This window comes from Pelophylax lessonae (assembly GCF_965119305.1).
Source record: "Pelophylax lessonae genome assembly, chromosome: 10".
Taxonomy (NCBI): Eukaryota; Metazoa; Chordata; class Amphibia; order Anura; family Ranidae; genus Pelophylax; species Pelophylax lessonae.
In genome coordinates this window covers 42,242,440-42,261,690 of record NC_138777.1, presented here as the reverse complement: position 1 = coordinate 42,261,690, position 19,251 = coordinate 42,242,440, and the positions used below count along the sequence as shown (strand labels likewise).

Here is a 19,251-nt window from a genome sequence, read left to right as displayed (position 1 = left end):
GGAGGATGGATGGCATCGGCGTAACAGGCTGGGGCTGAAATCTGAGGACGGTGGAAGGAAAGCTTATAAGCTGCCAGGGTTTTTACTGCAACCTCACTGAGGATCCTCTGTTCCCATCAGCAGCAGTAGCAGCACTCTGCAGCAACACAGTGAGGAGGTGAGTGCTGTGCTGTGTGTGGACTGCAGAGGCTGTGGCGGTGTCAGTGCCTCTGGGAGGGACAGGGGGGCAGTGCACTGGATGGCATCTTACATGCTCAGGGTCATACACCAGGGAAGTGGGCATGCATGCTACTGGCTATCCTCAGAGAACAGAGCCTTCAAAAGTGCTGCAAACTGCTCTACCTGGATGTCTGTCCTTCCATCTGGATGGGCAACTGAGAGTTTTTCTACAAAACCAATACACCCTCCCAGGGGCAATCCCTGACTGTCTGCCACATGTTCTTCTACATGTTCCATCTTATCTATCTATCTATCTATCTATCTATCTATCTATCTATCTATCTATCTATCTATCTATCTATCTATCTATCTATCTATCGCATATTTGGTCTGACTTTCCAGCAGCTGTTGTACTACATGTCCCAGCATATCTCCCTTGTGTGTCCTGTAGACATTAATATACTGTTATATTTAAATTTGATATTGTACATACACATACATTATACATACCATAGCCACAATCTAATGTTTAATATCTATCTATCTATCTATCTATCTATCTATCTATCTATCTATCTATCTATCTATCTATCTATCTATCTATCTATCTATCTATCTAATTTTTGGAACATTCCATGCATTAATACATTTCTTAGAATATATATATATATATATATATATATATATATATATATATATAAGCTTCCATAGCTCTAACCTAAAGTTTAATATCTATCTATCTATCTATCTATCTATCTATCTATCTATCTATCTATCTATCTATCTATCTATCTATCTATCTATCTATCTATCTATCTATCTATCTATCTATCTATCTATCTATCTATCTATCTTGTCTAGGAGTAGTTGTACTACAAGTTCCTGGTATCCTGTGTGTATCTTACTGTTGATCTATCTAATTTTTGGAAGACTGCTTGTCTTTTATACAAACCTTCTTTAGGTTCCAATCGAATGTCTATCTATCTATCTATCTATCTATCTATCTATCTATCTATCTATCTATCTATCTATCTATCTATCTATCTATCTATCTATCTATCTATCTATCTATCTATCTATCTATCTATCTATCTATCTATCTATCTATCTATCTATCTATCTATCTATCTATCTATCTATCTAATTTTCGGAAGATTCCATGCTTTAATACATCTCATAGAATAGTATATAATAGCTTCCATAGCTCTAACCTAAAGTTTAATGTCTATCTATCTATCTATCTATCTATCTATCTATCTATCTATCTATCTATCTATCTATCTATCTATCTATCTATCTATCTATCTATCTATCTATCTATCTATCTATCTATCTATCTATCTAATTTTTGGAAGACTGCTTGTCTTTTATACAAACCTTCCTTAGGTTCCAATCTAATGTCTATCTATCTATCTATCTATCTATCTATCTATCTATCTATCTATCTATCTATCTATCTATCTATCTATCTATCTATCTATCTATCTATCTATCTATCTATCTATCTATCTATCTATCTATCTATCTATCTATCTATCTATCTAATATTTCAAAAGACTCCATATGTAATCTATCCTTAGAATAGTTGGATACCAGACCTGACACCCCTGTACACAAGTATAGACTGCACGCTTTCTTGTAGTCCGCTCTGCAGTCAATCAAGACCATTATAAGGCAGCACAAAGTGGAATGATTGTGTGGAAATTATGGGAAGAGTAGGGACTGGCCAGCTTTAACACGTATGGCAATGTTTGTGAATTTTTTTGTGAGAAGTCTCTGTTTTTATGTAAAAGTTTTCTAGAAATATGTAAGGGTGTATAGCAGAGTGCAAAGGGTTAATTCAAAATTTTCTATGTTAAAATTTTGATAACCTATTTGAACTTCCATCATCTTACAAAGCAGCAAAATCTGATTGGTTAGACAGTGTTACCGTACCGTGCACATTACGCTTTGCCTTATTAAATAACCTGGATAGTTTTTGTCCTCAGCTGTGTCTCCTTTAAAAGTGGTCACCACTTGGACCTGCAAAAAGTGATAAATTATCCCAATAGTTCACAAAATAAAACAACATAAAAGAGCTGACTCCTTATTAGGAACAGTTACATAAAAACGCCAGGCAGCCAGTTTATACTATCCATTCAGTAATGGTTTTGATCACATCATTATTTTTCGGCTTACTTTTTGTATAGCAGTTGGCTGGATTACTAGAAAGGGTTTTATTGCAAATGTGAATAGGATCAAAAATATGTCAAGTAAACCAGCTGATTAAGAGCCGGTTCACACTGGGGCGACTTGTCAGGCGACCTGGTCACCTGACAAGTCGCCGTGGGTCGCCTGCCATAGATTAGCACAGGACCCGTTCTAATAGGAGTGACACAAGTCGCTCCGACTTAGAAAAAGGGTCCTGTACTACTTTGGGGCTACCTGGAGCGACCTGCATTGACTTCAATGATATGAAGTCCGTGCATGTCGCTCCGAGGTCGCGGTGCGCGCTGTGCACCGTGACTTCACAGGTCGCCCAGGCAAGTTGGGTCACCCCTAGGTGAACCGGCTCTAAAAGTACAATTGGGGAATTTGGTGTATGTCATTTCTATTGATGCACTGAATTCAAAGGGTCAGTCCTGACAAGCTGATATTCCAGGTTCAATTACGTAACTGGGACTCTAATGGTGAGATCACCCTACATAAGTTCCCAACTCCGCCCAACTGCTGTGACCATTACAAACTGGTCCACTTTTCCCCGTTGGGGTTTTCTTTGAAAGTTTACAGAATGCAGCGGGAGAGGGAGGCTGAAGAGTGGGAAGCCTCCTGAGAATACTAGTTAGAAACTGTGATGGGAGATCCCACCATGAGAGTCTCTTAAAGCCCTTCAAGTCTCTGGAACTCCAATGGTGAAAACACCACACATGATTTCTCAGTTCCTCCAACCTGCTGTTGCCATTAGGTCTAAGAGATCATTGGAGTCTCTTGGTCTCTAATAGTGAGATCACCATGCTTGAGGCGCCAGCTCAACCCGACTGCTATGGCCATTTCAATGCAAGCCCACTTTCCTGTTGGGATGCTCTTTGATTTTATATTTTCCATCATGCAGTAGGAGAGGAAGGCTGAAAAGTGGGACCCCCTTCCGGGGAATACAAGTTAGAAATTTTGATGGGAGATTTAACTATAGAAGTCTCTAGGAGACCGTTTTAAGTCTCTGTGACTCCAATCGTAAGATCACCATGCTTGAGTTCCCAGCTCCACCACCTTGCTGTACCCATTATAAGGCAGACCCAATTTCCCTGTTGGGATCCCTTTGACTTTATATTTTCCAGCATGTAACAGGAGTGGAAGGCTGAAGAGTGGGACTCCCCCTGGGGAATATGAGTTAGAAACTGTGATGTGAGATCCCAGCATTGGTAGTCTCTAAGAGACCGTTGAAGTCTCTGGGGCTCCAATAGGGAGATCATCATGCTTGAGTTCCCAGCTCCACCCTCCTACTGTCCCCATTATAAAGCAGCCCCACCTCCCTGTTGGGATTCTCTTTGACTTATTTTTTTTCAGCATTCATCAGAAGAGGGAGGCTGTAGTGTGGGACTCCCCCCCTGGGAATACGAGTTAGAAACTGTGATGGGAGATCTCACCATGGATGTCTCTAAGAGACAATTGAAGTCTCCTGGACTCCAATGGTGAGATCACCATGATTTGAGTTCCCAGCTCCACCCATTTGCTGAACCCATTATAGGGCAGCACCACTTTCCCTGTTGGGATTCCCTCTGACTTTAAATTTTCCAGCATGTAGCAGGAGAGGGAGGTTGAAGAGTGGGACCACCCCTGGAGATTGCAAGTTGAAATCTGTGATGGGAGATCTCACCATGGGAGTCTCCAATAGACCATTGAAGTCTGTTGGACTCCAAAGGTGAGATCACAATGCTTAAGTTCCCCAGCTCCACCCATTTGCTGAGCCCATTATAAGGCAGCCCCACTTTCCCTGTTGGGATTCCCTCTAACGTTAAATTTTCTAGCATGTAGCAAGAGAGGGAGGCTGAAGAGTGGGACCACCCCTGGAGATTGCAAGTTGAAATCTGTGATGGGAGATCTCACCATGGGAGTCTCTAAGAGACAATTGAAGCCTCCTGGACTCCAATGGTGAGATCACCATGCTTGAGTTCCCAGTTCCACTCATTTCCCGCTCTCACCATGGGAGTCTCTAAGAGACAATTGAAGCCTCCTGGACTCCAATGGTGAGATCACCATGCTTGAGTTCCCAGTTCCACCCATTTGCTGAACCCATTATAGGGCAGCACCCGCTTTCCCTGTCGGGATTCCCTCTGACTTTAAATTTTCCAGCATGTAGCAAGGGAGGGAGGCTGAAGAGTGGGACCACCCCTGGAGATTGCAATTTGAAATCTGTGATGGGAGATCTCCCCATGGGAGTCTCCAGTAGACCATTGAAGTCTGTTGGACTCCAAAGGGGAGATCACAACGCTTAAGTTCCCCAGCTCCATCCATTTGCTGAGCCCATTATAGGGCAGCCCTACTTTCTTGTTGGGATTCCCTCTGACTTTATATTTTCCATTAAAACATTTCCTTGAATATTATTTTTGCATGGATTGACCCTTTAAGAATCAAACCTGGAAAAAATCCAGATTTTGGATGTTTCATATCTGATAAAATATTGTCACATTGTAGGCCAGCTATGTATGAATTCATGTATTTTCAATATGCAATATATATTTGAGTATAGTGTCTCAAGTAAACATGGACAATAGTTGTCGGTTTTGCATAATAAAATCACATTTGTTGGGCTTATTAGTTAAGCGCAGTCACCCACAGTATTAAATTACCATTTATTTTTTTATGAAACAGTGAAATCCGGTTACTTTGGGTTACTGCACACTGCACCCCAAAAAAGTATGAAGAGCAGAGCCGTGGGCCCGTGGCAACTAATCATCAGTTGGCTTTTCCCTGCTCTGACTGTCCTGTAAGGATAAAAGATGACATCTGGGTGCCATGGTTGACCATGATTCACACTTCATTAAATAAAGGGTGCTTTGATTTGACAGATGAGAGAAAGACGAAAGCTGCTGCAATGCACCTTGTTTAGAAAAACAGATCATCGATAATTGATAGGAGGCTGCTTGGCAAAAAAAAAAAAACGTATTGATGGGTAACGCCTGCACAAAGACAATAGCATAGACTACCCAACTGTGAAGGGAAAACAGATGGACTTAGACACACAAGGCCACCTGGTTCTGCTGCAGAGGTGGGCCAGGCCCATGAACTGGGTTGTTAGAGGCAGCTAATTACCCAGTCTGCAGGACGGACGCTCTGCTTAATGATCCTACTTCATATCATTGCAGGAGAGGTGACGGCTTTCAGAGGTTTGATGTCACAGAACTCCGCAGTCACTTAGCTGGGAATCCAACACACAACGGTGTGCCACCACTATTAATTAGCAACCTGTAGCAATTGGAGGAGTTGGAGAGTTGCTTTTGCATAGGTCCTAATTGTCCCTTATTTGGAGGGACTGTCCCTTACTTCAATTTAAATCTCTGTCTCGCATTCTTCCTCAAATGCCCCTCTTTGAGTTTTGGTTTATAGACCTGGATAAATACACGTCCTATTTACCGGCCAAACTCATCTGGTTTGCAAAATACTTTTTATCCATCCTCGGTTAGTTTTAAATACTAATATAAAGAAAAATTAAAGGGAAAAAGCCCCAGTGAGTTTGACCACTTCTGGACCGGAAAGGATTTGCCTCCTTAACCACTTTGACGTCCCACAAACAGAGCTTTCTTTTGGTGGTATTTGATCACCTGTGCGATTTTTTGATCATGCGCTATAAACAAAAAAAGAGCGACAATTTTGCAAAAATAACAATATTTTTCACATTTTTTATATGAAATTCCCCCCCCAAAAAAATGTAAAAATCAAAATTTTTTAACATTTTTGGCCAATTTGTTTTCTGCTACCTATGTTTGGTAAAAAAAAAATCACAATAAGCGTATTTTGATTGGTTTGCGCAAAAGTTATTGCGTTTACTAACTAAGGGAAAGATTTTTGTCATTTTTATTGTTTTTTTTTTTTAACGAGTAATGGCGGCGATCTGCGATTTTTTTTTGCGGGACTGTGACATTGTGGCGGACTGATGGGACCCTTGACTGACATTTTTGACACTTTTGGGGGTACCAGTGACATTACTACAGTAATCAGTGCTATACATATGCACTATTACTGTAAAAATGACACTGGCAGGGAAGGGGTTAACTTTATTGGAGAAAGAGGGGTTAAGTGTGTCCCTAGGGGCGTGCTTCTAACTGTGCAGGGATGTGGCTGGTGGTGTAACTACAGAGACATACGATCCTACATAGCAAGAACGTATGATCTCTGCACTTACACAGGGGAGAATGACAGGCGGCTTTGTTTACATTAGCCGCCTGCCTTTCTCCCTCTGTAACGGATGATCGCGAGTGTCACTTTGCCTGCACGGGGCTGACCACCGCAGTATATGTGCTTGTGGCGGTCGGCAAGCGGTTAATGACCAGGCCATTTTTTTGCGAATCGGCACTGCGTTACTTTAACGGAAAATTGCGCGGTCGTGCGACACTGTAACCAAAAATAAATTGATGTCCTTTTTTTTCTCACTAAGGATTCTTTCACACGAACGATCCGATCAGATCTGCCTGTCAGTTTTTCAGGCAAATCTGATCGGATCCTCCATGCATCCCTATGGGGCAGCGGAAGTCAGCGGAGACATCTTCACTGACACCCGCTGCTATCCGATCCGATCCTGTCTGTGAAATCCGGATGGATGGAAAACCTGTTTTCCATCCATCTGGAGGATCGGATGGGATCGGATGAGAACAGACAGGCGGTCCGTTCTCATCCGATTCCCCCATAGAGGACAGCGGATATCTGACAGCTCCGTCTATGCACACAGAGCGGAGATAGAGCTGTCATCCGCCTGCTCAGCGGGGATCGGTGGATCGATCCCCCACTGAGCAGAACGGACTACATCGGCGGATGCAGGCTGTGTGAAAGGACCCTTATAGAGCTTTCTTTTGGTGGTATTTGATCACCTGTGCGATTTTTGTTTTTTGCTCTGTAAACAAAAGAAGAGCAACATTTCTGAATAAAAAAAAAAAAACTCAATATTTTTCACATTCTGCTATACAACATTCTCCCCCAAAAAAATGTAAAAATCAAAAATTCTGCTACATATTTTTAGAAAAAAAAAAAAATCCCAATAAGCGTATTTTGATTGGTTTACAATCGCGTCTACAAACTACGGGAATTCAGGGATCCTCAGACTAAGGCCCTCCAGCTGTTGCAGAACTACACATCCCATGAGGCATTGTAAAACTCTGACATTCACATACATGACTAGGCATGATGGGAATTGTAGTTCCTGAACAACTGGAGGACCAAAGTTTGACGACCCCCGATTTATTTCATTTTTATTTATTTTATTTTTTTACTAGTAATGGCAGCGATCTGCGATTTTTAGAGGGACTGCAACATTGCGGCGGACAGATCGGACCCCTAACTGACATTTTTGACACTTTTGGGGGGACCAGTGACATTACTACAGTAATCAGTGCTAAAAATTTGCACTGTTACTGTAATAATGGCACTGGCAGGGAAGGGGTTAACCTAGGGGTGATCAAAGGGTTAAGTGTGAGCCTAGGGGAGTGTTTACTAACTGTATGGGGATGGGCTTGTGAAATGACTGTAGAGACCTGTGATCCTATATAGAAGGATCACAGGAGCTCTATGATCATTTCAGAGAGAAGAACGGTCAGTTGTGTTTCCAACAGCTGACCGTCCTTCTCTCTCAGCGGGAAGTGATCGCGGGTGCCCGGCGCCAATCGCGGCCACTGGCCCCGTGCATCGGCATCCCTGCTGTCTAGCATCCCTTGCCCCCCAGCACCACGTGCGTGACCGACGTAGGGCTACGCAGGCGATCGGTCTTAAAGGTGTTAAAGAATATATTACCCCAATATTTCATATTCATGATATGTATGTTCTGTACCATGTACTTGTATGAGAAAGTCTCCTGTTCTCTTTGTATTGCTTATTTTGTGCAAAATCCCTGGTGTTCCTGCCAGTCCCTCTGCTTACCTAATAAAAGCTGGCCGCACTAAGCATGAGAGCACACTATGGTCAGTTTTCTGCTTGTACTGGGAACTCAGCCTACTCTGCTCCAATGGTTAAACTTGTGCAGACACCCCCCCCCCCCCCTGGGAGCACAGCCATTCACTTGAAAGACCAGTGTACTACTGTTTCTCCTCCCCTAGTTGTCTGAGCTCCTTACGCAGTTGAGAGCAGAGATTATGTGATCAATTATAAAAAAGAAAAAAGAAAAGAAGGTGTTTATAATGTTTTTTATATGTATACACAAATGTTTTGTCTTTCATTTCTATTTTAAACTGAATAGGTGTTTTTAAGGTGAGGGTTTACATATAATTTAAGTGACAATTTGTCATTGTCTGTGTGATTGGGGGCTGGTAACAATGTGTCCTTTGCATATTCTTTGAATCCTTTGAATATTCTGTTCTGAAGAGTGTCCCTCTTTCTGATCTTAACATACACCAGATTGTCAAAAGTATTGGGACGCCTGCCTTTACATGCACATGAACTTTAATGGCATCCCAGTCTTAGTCTGTAGGGTTCAATATTGAGTTGGCCCATCCTTTACAACTATAACAGCTTCAACTCTTCTGGGAAGGCTGTCCACAAGGTTTAGGAGTGTGTCTATGGGTATGTTTGACCATTCTTCCATTACCATTGCTGATGTTAGATGATAAGGCCTGGCTCCCAGTCTCCGCTCTAATTCATTCTAAAGGTGTTCTGTCTGGTTAAAGTGGAGTTCCACCCTATTTTTATACTTACCTCCATCTTCTCGCTCCGGGTCACCTGAAAAAGAAATGGATAATCGCATATTTTTTTTTTTTTTACTTACCTCGTAGCGAAGAAAATATACTTACCTTACTTCCTTCTTCCTCCTTCCTCGGCCGCGGCCCGTCGTCACTTCCTGGCTCTGCAATGATTCCTGGGAGCTGGACGTCATAGCTCCCAGGAATCATTGCGCCTGCACCGGCCCCGACGTCAGTTCCGGGTCGCGCGCGTCATCCCCTTCTAAACAGCTTCTGGGCATGCCCAGAAGCTGTGGAGGGGTGACGCGCGCGACCCGGAAGTGACGTCGGGGCCGGCGCAGAGCATCGTGGGACCACAGAAGGCGGATGAAGACGCTGAAGAGGACGCGCTGGCTTCAAGCTGCCCACATCTGAGATGGCAGCGCTGGACAAGACGTTTGCAAGGTAAGTATTTCGTCTTGCAGGTAAGTGCAACCCGGGACAGATCAGAGGCTAGCCATTGTGGAATGCACTAGCCCTGACTGTCCCGGGGGTATTAAAAAAAACAAAAACAAATCCAGGGTGGAACTCCGCTTTAAGGTCAGGACTCTGTGCAGGCCAGTCAAGTTCCTCCACCCCAAACTCACTAATCCATGTCTTTGTGGACCTTGCTTTGTTACATAGTTACATAGTAGGCGAGGTTGAATAAAGACAATAGTCCATCCAGTTCAACCTGTGTAGGTGTGTGTGACTGTAATCATCTAACATAGCCCTCAATCTCCTGATCCTTGAGATGTAAGTCTAAGAGTCTTTTGAAAGTCACCATACTACCCGCAGAAACCACCTCTTGTGGTAGACAATTCCACAATCTTGTAGCCCTAACAGTAAAGAACCCCCCACGTTGCCTGAGGTTAAAACGCTTCTCCTCTAATCGCATTGTATGTCCTCGAGTCCTCATGCAATTCCTTCGAATGAACAGCTTTTCTTCTAAGCTGAGATCCCCATTAAGATATTTATAAATTGCTATCATGTCCCCTCTCAGACGTCTTTTCTCCAGGGAAAATAAATCGAGCGATTGCAGCCGCTCTTCATAGGTAAGGTCCTCCAACCCCCTAATCAGTTTAGTTGCCCTTCTCTGGACTTTCTCCAGCTCCAACACATCCCTCCTGAGGACTGGCGACCAGAACTGGACAGAATACTCCAGATGCGGTCGGACCAGAGTTTTATAAAGTGGAAGGATTATAGTCTTATCTCTGGAATACATCCCTTTCTTTATGCATGCTAATATTCTGTTGGCTTTGGAAGCTGCCGCTTGGCATTGCATGCTGTTGCCTAATCTATCATCAACTAAGACTCCCAAATCTTTCTCCATTTTTGATTCCCCCAAGGGTTCCCCTCCTAACGTGTATTGTGCTTTTATGTTTTTGGTCCCCAAGTGCAAAACCTTACACTTCTCCACATTAAACCTCATTTGCCATGTCGTTGCCCACTCCGTAATTTTGTCCAGGTCATTCTGTAGGATATCTGCTTCATGCTGTGCAGTTATCGCCCTGGCCAATTTTGTGTCATCTGCAAAAACTGATAACGAACTACTGATCCCTTCCTCAATGCTGTTTATGAATAAATTGAACAAGGTTGGTCCCAGGACTGAGCCCTGGGGCACCCCGCTTACTACCTCAGACCAGTCTGAGTATGCGCTGTTTATTACTACCCTTTGGACACGGCCTTTTAGCCAATTCCGTATCCAAGAGCAAACCCTGCTGTCGATACCTGCAGACCTTATTTTATAAATTAAGCGCTTGTGGGGAACTGTATCAAACGCCTTAGCGAAATCCAAGTACACCACATCCACTGGTCTCCCCCTATCTAGCTCACAGCTCACTTCCTCGTAGAATGCTAAGAGATTGGTTTGACAAGAACGCCCATTTGTAAACCCGTGCTGGTTACTACTGATGATGTTGTTGTCTTTAGCATACTCTACGATATAGTCCCTTATCATCCCCTCCAAAAGTTTACATATTATTGATGTCAGACTGACAGGCCTATAATTTCCCGGGATATGTCTCTGGCCCTTTTTGAATATCGGAATCACGTTAGCCTTCCTCCAATCCCCTGGTACATCTCCTGTCCTAATACTGTCAGCAAAGATCAGGAACAGTGGTCTAGATATAACCATACTGAGTTCCTTGAGCACTCTCGGATGTACGCCATCCGGGCCTGGTGATTTGTTTGTGTTAAGTTTATCCAGTCTTTCCCTGATTTCCCCCTCTGTTAGCCATAGTGGCAAGTCCTGTGTATTACTACTAACCATACAGTCATGGTCAGTGTACCCTTCCTTTTCCTGCGTAAAAACTGACGAGAAAAAAGAATTCAGCACGGTTGCTTTTTCAGTGTCCTCTGTAACCATCCTCCCATCATCGTTAATTATGTGTGCAATATGCACTGCCCTAGTTTTTTTGCTGTTGATATATTTAAAGAATTTCTTTGGGTTTTTTTTACTATCCTCCGCTATTTGTCTCTCAAAGTTGATTTTAGCCATCTTGATTTCGTGTTTACACTTCTTATTTTCCTCCTTGTATTGCTGGAAGGCCGATACTGTGCCCTCTGATTTATATTTCTTGAAGGCCAATTTTTTTCCCCTAATAAGTTTTTTAACGCTACGGTTTAGCCAGCCAGGTTTGGCTTTGTCTCTTCTAAATTTATTCCCCATAGGAATGCACTGCAAGATGCCTTTGCTTAATATTGTTCTAAAGCATTCCCATTTTTCCTCTGTGGTCAGTGATCCCAGGGTTTGGTCCCAGTTTACCCTTTCCATCAATGAGTACAATTTTGGAAAGTCTGCCCTTCTGAAGTTTAGGGTTCTTATGTTCCCCACTTGCCTTTTTATATTGTTATTTATACTAAATGTGATCATCCTGTGATCGCTAGAGCCCAGGTTGTCCTGGACTCCTACCTCCGAGATTATGTCTGGGTCATTAGTGATCAATAGATCCAGGATAGCATTCTCTCTAGTAGGGGAATCCACCAACTGCGACATGTAGTTATCCTGTAAGGTTTCCGTGAATAGCCGGGCCTTATGCGAGTGTGCAGTCCCCTCTTCCCAGTCAATGTCGGGATAATTGAAGTCCCCCAATATGATGACTGATCCTAGTTTTGCCGCTTTACCTATTAGTGCTAAAAATTCCAGCTCTACCTCCTCCCCTTGGTTAGGTGGCCTATAGCAAACCCCCACAACTACTTTTCCCTTATCTTCTTCCCTATCGAGTTCAACCCACACAGATTCTAAATCCATGCTCATCCCATCCGTAATGTCACTCCTTTCTAGCACCTTTATGCAATGGTGAACAGTCATGTACAGGGAATCGGGAATGGGCCATCCCCAAACTGTTCCCCACAAAACTGGGAGCATGAAATTGTCCAAAATGTCTTGGTATGCTAAAGCCTTAAGAGTTCCCTTCACTGGAACTAAGCGGCCAAGCCCAACCCCTGAAAAACGACCCCACACCATAATCCCCCCTCCACCAAATGATTTGGACCAGTGCACAAAGCAAGGTCCATAAAGACATGGATGAGCGAGTTTGGGGTGGAGGAGCTTGACTGGCCTGCACAGAGTCCTGACCTCAACTCGATAGAACACCTTTGTAATGGTAATGGAAGAATGGTCAAACATTCCCATAGAAACACTCCTAAACCTTATGGAAAGCCTTCCCAGAAGAGTTGAAGCTGTTATAGCTGTGAAGGTTTGGCCGACACCACATTAAACCCTACTAACTTAATCTGGGATGCCCTAAAAGTTCATGTGTGTGTAAGGCAGGTGTCCCAATACTTTTGACAATATAGTGCATATGTGAACCCTTACCTTGTAAATCAACCTATTCAGTTTAAAATAGAAACGAGAGGCAATATATTTGTGCATATATATTAAACAAACATAATAAATACCTTTTTTTTGGAAGTGATCACATAATCTCTGTTTTAAGCTGCATAAGGGGCTTAGAAAGGTGAGGGTGGAGAAAAATCAGTACACTGATCTTCCCAGTGAATGGCTGTGCAGGGGGGAGTGTCAGCACCAGTCTTGGCCATTGGAGGACAAGCAGGCTGTTCTCCCAGCACAGCCAGAAAACTGACCACACTGGGATGGATAAGCTTGCATGCTTAGTGTAGTTAGTTTGAAATAAGAAAGCAGGGGGACAGCCAGGATCACCGGGAGGTTCACATAAAGGAAACAATACAAAGAGAACAGGATACTTTTTAATGGTGCAATAGGAACATATCAGGAATATAATATTTGGGCTAACATATTCTTTAAGCTGGTCCTACACTGAACAAATTCCATCGAGTTTCTAAAGTCAAGGCACCCCATTCTAAAATGTAAAAAAACGAAACGATTAGTTTTACATAATGCAGTCACATCTGCACACATAGGACACCCAATGTTAGAGGTGATTTCTTACACCGTTGGACACTGGTACCAACTAGTATTCCAATGTTTCTCTTCTCCCTCACTCAGCTAATGTGACCCCGGTGCTGACAGCGAGGGGAAGGAGAGGGGCAAAAAAGGATACTGTGCAGGCGCCCCATGTCCTCCTTATCAACAGATGACATCATTGGTTGTTAAGTTGCTGGCAGCTGGAAGGTTGTAATGGTGCACAATGAAAACCTGTGGCTTTGTGTAACTAAAAGGCAGGCTTCATCCACCCGCTGGCTAATATACAATTTGTGGGCAATTTTTGGGCAGTTTGCCAAGGAGCCCCTGAAAAAAACCCAAAGGCACCCCAGGTTGCCTGGGCACCCTGGTTGAAAAAGTCTGTTCTCAAGAACCAGATGAAATTCTAGCAGTGGAAGGTCATGGTGGCACCGTGCCGCCCAACATTATTTGACCTGAAAACTGAAGGAGCCGGGCAGATAAATCTCAGATGAACTGCACACAATCAGATGCAGCCACTATTTAGCAGCACCCACTGAATTCTGCCTGAAGCAGCTGTCAGAATTAAATAGCCTCAGTGGGAGATTCGGCCATCTGTGCTGTTTCAGATGGACATCCACAGTTTGAATTTCAGCCGATTCCTGCTGATTCGCCCAAAATTCAAGCTGTTAGTGGCCTGATCGACGAAGAAAGGATTTGGCGAAGGAGCTGGTTGCAAATTTTTGGCAGAACAGAACATCCAATCAGACACTGTCTGGGTGTCCAGGAGTCGCTGGGGCAGCAGCTGCTAAATACAATAGCTGTCAGCAGGGATTCCTCTATTCACGCTGTTTAGTGTGGCTCAGGGATCTAATTACATAGTAGGTAAGGTTGAATAAAGACAATAGTCCATCCAGTTCAACCTGTGTAGGTGTGTGTGGCTGTAATCATCTCACATACCCCTGAATGTTCTGATCCTTGAGATGTACGTCTAAGAGTCTTTTGAAAGCCACCATACTACCTGCAGAAACCACCTCTTGTGGTAGAGAATTCCACAATCTTGTAGCCCTAACAGTAAAGAACCCCCCACGTTGCCTGAGGTTAAAACGCTTCTCCTCTAGTCGCATTGTATGCCCCCGAGTCCTCATGCAATCCCTGCGACTGAACAGCTTTTCTTCTAAGCCTAGATCCCCATTGAGATATTTAAAAATTGCTATCATGTCCCCCCTCAGGCGTCTCTTCTCCAGGGAGAATAAATCAAGCGATTGCAGACGCTCCTCATAATCAAGGTCCTCCAATCCCCTAATTAGTTTAGTTGCCCTTCTCTGGACCCTCTCCAACTCCAACACATCCCTTCTGAGGACTGGTGACCAGAACTGGACAGAATACTCCAGATGTGGTCGGACCAGAGTTTTATAAAGTGGAAGGATTATAGTCTTATCTCTGGAATACATCCCTTTCTTTATGCATGCTAATATTCTGCTAGCCTTGGCAGCTGCCGCTTGACATTGCATGCTGTTGCCTAGTCTATCATCCACCAATACTCCCAGATCCTTCTCCATTTTTGATTCTCCCAGGGGTTCCCCTCCTAACGTGTATTGTGCTTTTATGTTGCTAGTCCCCAAGTGCAAAACCTTACACTTCTCCACATTAAACCTCATTTGCCAAGTCGTTGCCCACTCCGTTATTTTGTCCAGGTCATTCTGTAGGATGTCTGCTTCATGCTGTGCTGTTATTGCCCTGCCTAATTTTGTGTCATCTGCAAAAACTGATATTGAACTACAGATCCTGTCCTCAATGCTGTTTATGAATAAATTGAACAAGGTTGGTCCTAGGACTGAGCCTTGGGGGACCCCGCTTACTACCTCAGACCAGTCTGAGTATGCGCTGTTTATTACCACCCTTTGGACGCGCCCTTTTAGGCAGTTCCGTATCCAAGAGCAAACCCTGCTGTCGATACCTGCAGTCCTTATTTTATAAATTAAGCGCTTATGGGGAACTGTATCAAACGCCTTAGCGAAATCTAAGTACACCACATCCACTGGTCTGCCCCTATCTAGCTCACAGCTCACCTCCTCGTAGAATGTAAAGAGATTGGTTTGACAAGAACGCCCATTTGTAAACCCGTGCTGGTTACTACTGATGATGCTGTTGTCCTTAGCAAACTCTACGATATAGTCCCTTATCATCCCCTCCAGAAGTTTACATACTACTGATGTCAGACTGACAGGCCTATAATTTCCCGGTATATGCCTCTGACCCTTTTTGAATATCGGAATCACGTTAGCTTTCCTCCACTCCCCTGGTACATCTCCTGTCCTAATACTGTCCGCAAAGATCAGGAACAGTGGTCTGGATATAACCTTACTGAGTTCCTTAATCATTTCAGTACAAGTACCAAATTGTATATTTTACAAACATTCACAAAAAAAATAATTATTCATGATTGCAATTTAAATAGGTACATAAACACTCTCCAAGAAATAACTTTGCATCAGAAGTCCCCGCTTTCATGTCAAGGGTTCCCTCTTTCATATCAGGGGTTCCCCCTTTCACATTAGACGTCATCCCTTTCACATGCTTAGTCCCCCCCTTTCATGCCAGTTGATTATTTAATGTCAGAAGTTCCCACTTCTACATCAGAAGTCACCCTTTACCATCAGTGTCCTCAGTCCACCTGTTCTACCTTACAATCTGTACCACAGTGGCAGCATGGCACAGGCAGGGCTGCTGTTAGAAATCACCGTGCCCCATACAACCTACCTGGCCGAAAGTGACTGACAACATAGATTTATTAGTCCCTTTCTCTGCAACCTCAGTACTCGGAGGCTTCCTGCTCATTCACAAACTGAAGCATAATAAATACAGTTTACTATGCGTCAGTGATGAATGGACACAGGAGTGATTGGTACCGATCGCTCACTGTGTGCATTCAAGAAAGGAGCCAGAAAATGACATATTTACCGGCCCTTTTCCCTGCTCTCCATCCTGAAATATCCATCTGTGTGCCTACAGCAGCTGCCGGCGGGAAAGGAGAGGAGGGAAGCCAGCAGCGTCACGAGGAAAAGGGGCACACAGGGGGGCCCGGACAGAAGATGGAAGCCGTGCATGTACTAGAACAATCCACCTGCAATGCAGCCAGAGACAGAAAGAGGAGGAGAAGCTGGGGGGGGGGGGGGGAGAGGATTGGTGTCTGCAGTAAAACAATACAGCCGGCCCTCCTACTCAGCAGGTGCCAGGCCCCCCTTTTAAACTGATGGGGCCAGGGCCCAGTACAGGAGGGCTGGCTGTACTGCCTTATCAGCGACCCTGGGCGCAGGGCAGTAGGTGGAGCAGGTCTAGGCATTGGGTAAATCAGGTCCTTTTCTGAATGTGGGGGTGCCCCTGGATGCCTCCATCCTGGGCCAGTATCATGCATTTCCATGGTGCGGTCAGGCTGACCACCAGCACCATAGCAATGAATGACGCTGTGTGTCCTGGCTGCTTAGGGTCATTATTGCTATGGTGCTGCACCATGGTAATGCATAATGCAAATACAGGACAAGTTGCTGCAGTCCGGATAAAATCTTGTAGCGGGCCGGTATTTGGAAGGAATGGATCGATTTCTCTTCCTCAGACTGGGGGGTTGAATGGGAGTAATCTACACGTGTATAGCCAGCTTTAGCGTGGATAAGGGAATCTGTGACATTTTTGTAGTGTACGGCCTGTTTTAGATGAATTGGAGGTATCGTTTCTAGAGCTTAGAATCCAGTAACACAGATCATTTATTAAGCCTGGAAAAAAAAGGTTACCATATTGACCAATCAGCTTTTGTTTGTCTTTTTTTCTGGTCCTGGCAACAAACAGTTCAGCTCCTGGCAATAACACAGGGACTTGGGACTGTTGTTTCCTTAGTGGATGGTCACTCTTGCCTGCCAGGTTTTGCAGAAGTGCAAAGAACCAACTAGCCAGATTTCTGTTTACTGAAGTTTGAAGTTTAAAAGACCAAAACATATTTCCCTTATAAATTCGGGATTTTGCTGTTTCCTTTTTTTGAACAAACTGTTGACGTCTATGTTGTGGTCCACATGGGATTTCTGTATGAAGGGTAAGTACACTTTCCACAAAGTGCAGTTTTCCTTTCTGCCCACCATGCTGTCCTAAATGAGTCCACCTTTCTCCTCCTGGAAATGAATACTTACTTATGCAGTAACTTCTTATTGGGTTCTTTAGGACCATTCCTGAGGCAGGAGACACTTGGTGCAGAGGCGTAATTGGAATGTTCAGGGCCCCTTGACCCTGGCAGGAGCCCTTTTCTCTGAGCCCGGGACTCTCAATCTGCACCTCTAAAGCCTTACCTGCACAGAATGAATGGAAAAAAATAGCTCTGTACAGAGCTTTCAATTCATTCACAAACTGAAGCATAGTAAACAGCTACTATGCTTCAGTTATGAAACAACACTGTGAGTGTGGTACGTATCCCTCACATCCATTGTGAAAAGGAAGAACCCAGAGGGGTGGCACCATGAAAGCAGAGGGGAATTGTAACAAGAAGGGGGGAGTGGGATGAGGGGTATTGTGACAGAAGGGGAGCAGTGTGATAGGAGGGGCAGTATAACAGGGGGATAATGGGACAGGAGGGGGGCAGTATGACAGGAGAAGGGTACCTGGGAAGTGTGACAAGAGGGGGGCAGTGTGATGAGGGGGGCACTGAGAAAGGAGGAGGGCAGTATGAAGAGGGGCACTGTGACAGGAGGTGGAAAGTATGACAGGGAGGGGGGCAGTGTGACGATGGGGAAGAATGACGGGGAGCGGGGTGTGGGCAGTGTGACAAGAGGGGGCAGTGTGACAGCCTGTCCATTCTCATCCGATCCCATCCGATCCGATCCTCCACACAAATGGAAAATAGGGTTTCCATCTGTCCGGATTTCACGGACAGGATCGGAATCGGATAGCAGCGGGTGTCAGCGGAGATGTCTCTGCTGACACCCGCTGCCCCATAGGGATGCATGGAGCATCCGATCAGGTCCGCCTGAAAAACTGACAGGCAGATCGGATCGGATCGCCCATGTGAAAGGGGCCTAACTATGGCCTCCAATTAAACATTGAGTTCCTCTATGCCTACAGTTTTGCCTGCAAAGTTCTGCTGAGCCTTTCTGCTGCTGGCCATACACTTCAAGCGTACGAACATTTGTGCGAACATTTTTAGTACCTTTGATGACTTGATGAATGTTGTTTAAAAATCCAAAATTTTATTTTTATTTTTTTAACATTTAATTTTGGAATGATTGCACTTTCCTGAACAAAAACCATATACAGTATACTGTCAGAAATTAATTTGTTTTTATCCTGCTCTTTCCAATTTTCTTGCCATTGCGATCTAAAATGAACATCAATTTAATGACGATTAGAAAATCTATGATGATTAGAAAATTGAACAAACATTCTTAACCCCTTCATGCCTAAGGGTAAAACAAATGTAAATGCCTAAGCACAATTTTGTAACTTTGACATGTGTTAGTAAAACTGTACATATCGTCACAACTACTTTGCATATCCAGGTGGATTATACCCTCATTTTTTTCAGGACAAATTGGCCTTTCTTTTGGTGGTAAATAGTAATGGATAATTCTCTTAGTTCACTCCCTGGTCATCTCCCTCCTCGGCTACTGCAACTCCCTTCTCATTGGCTTACCTACAAATAGGCTATCCCTGCCTCAGTCCATCATGAATGCTACTGCCAGGCTCCTTACCAACTGCTCCATGTTTGCTACTCCTCTCTGTCAATCCCTCCATTGGCTTCTGCTCACCCAACCAAATAAATTCAAAATACTAACAAAAACTTACAAAGCCACCCACAACTCTGCCCCC

At 44.0% G+C, this 19,251-nt stretch overlaps 1 protein-coding gene and 1 long non-coding RNA gene across 3 annotated transcripts in view; both read left to right on the top strand.

Moving 5' to 3' along the window:
- LOC309565207 overlaps positions 1–19,251 on the top strand; it is a 1,884,446-nt gene that overhangs the window by 508,944 nt on the left and 1,356,251 nt on the right. The gene's annotated exons all lie outside the window — the stretch shown is intronic.
- Positions 7–19,251, top strand: part of CHST1 (carbohydrate sulfotransferase 1) — a 79,596-nt gene continuing 60,351 nt past the window's right edge. For both annotated transcript variants that reach the window (XM_082270241.1, XM_082270240.1), the window contains exon 1: positions 7–157. The gene's annotated coding sequence lies outside the window, so the exon portion shown is untranslated. The remainder of the gene's footprint in view (positions 158–19,251) is intronic.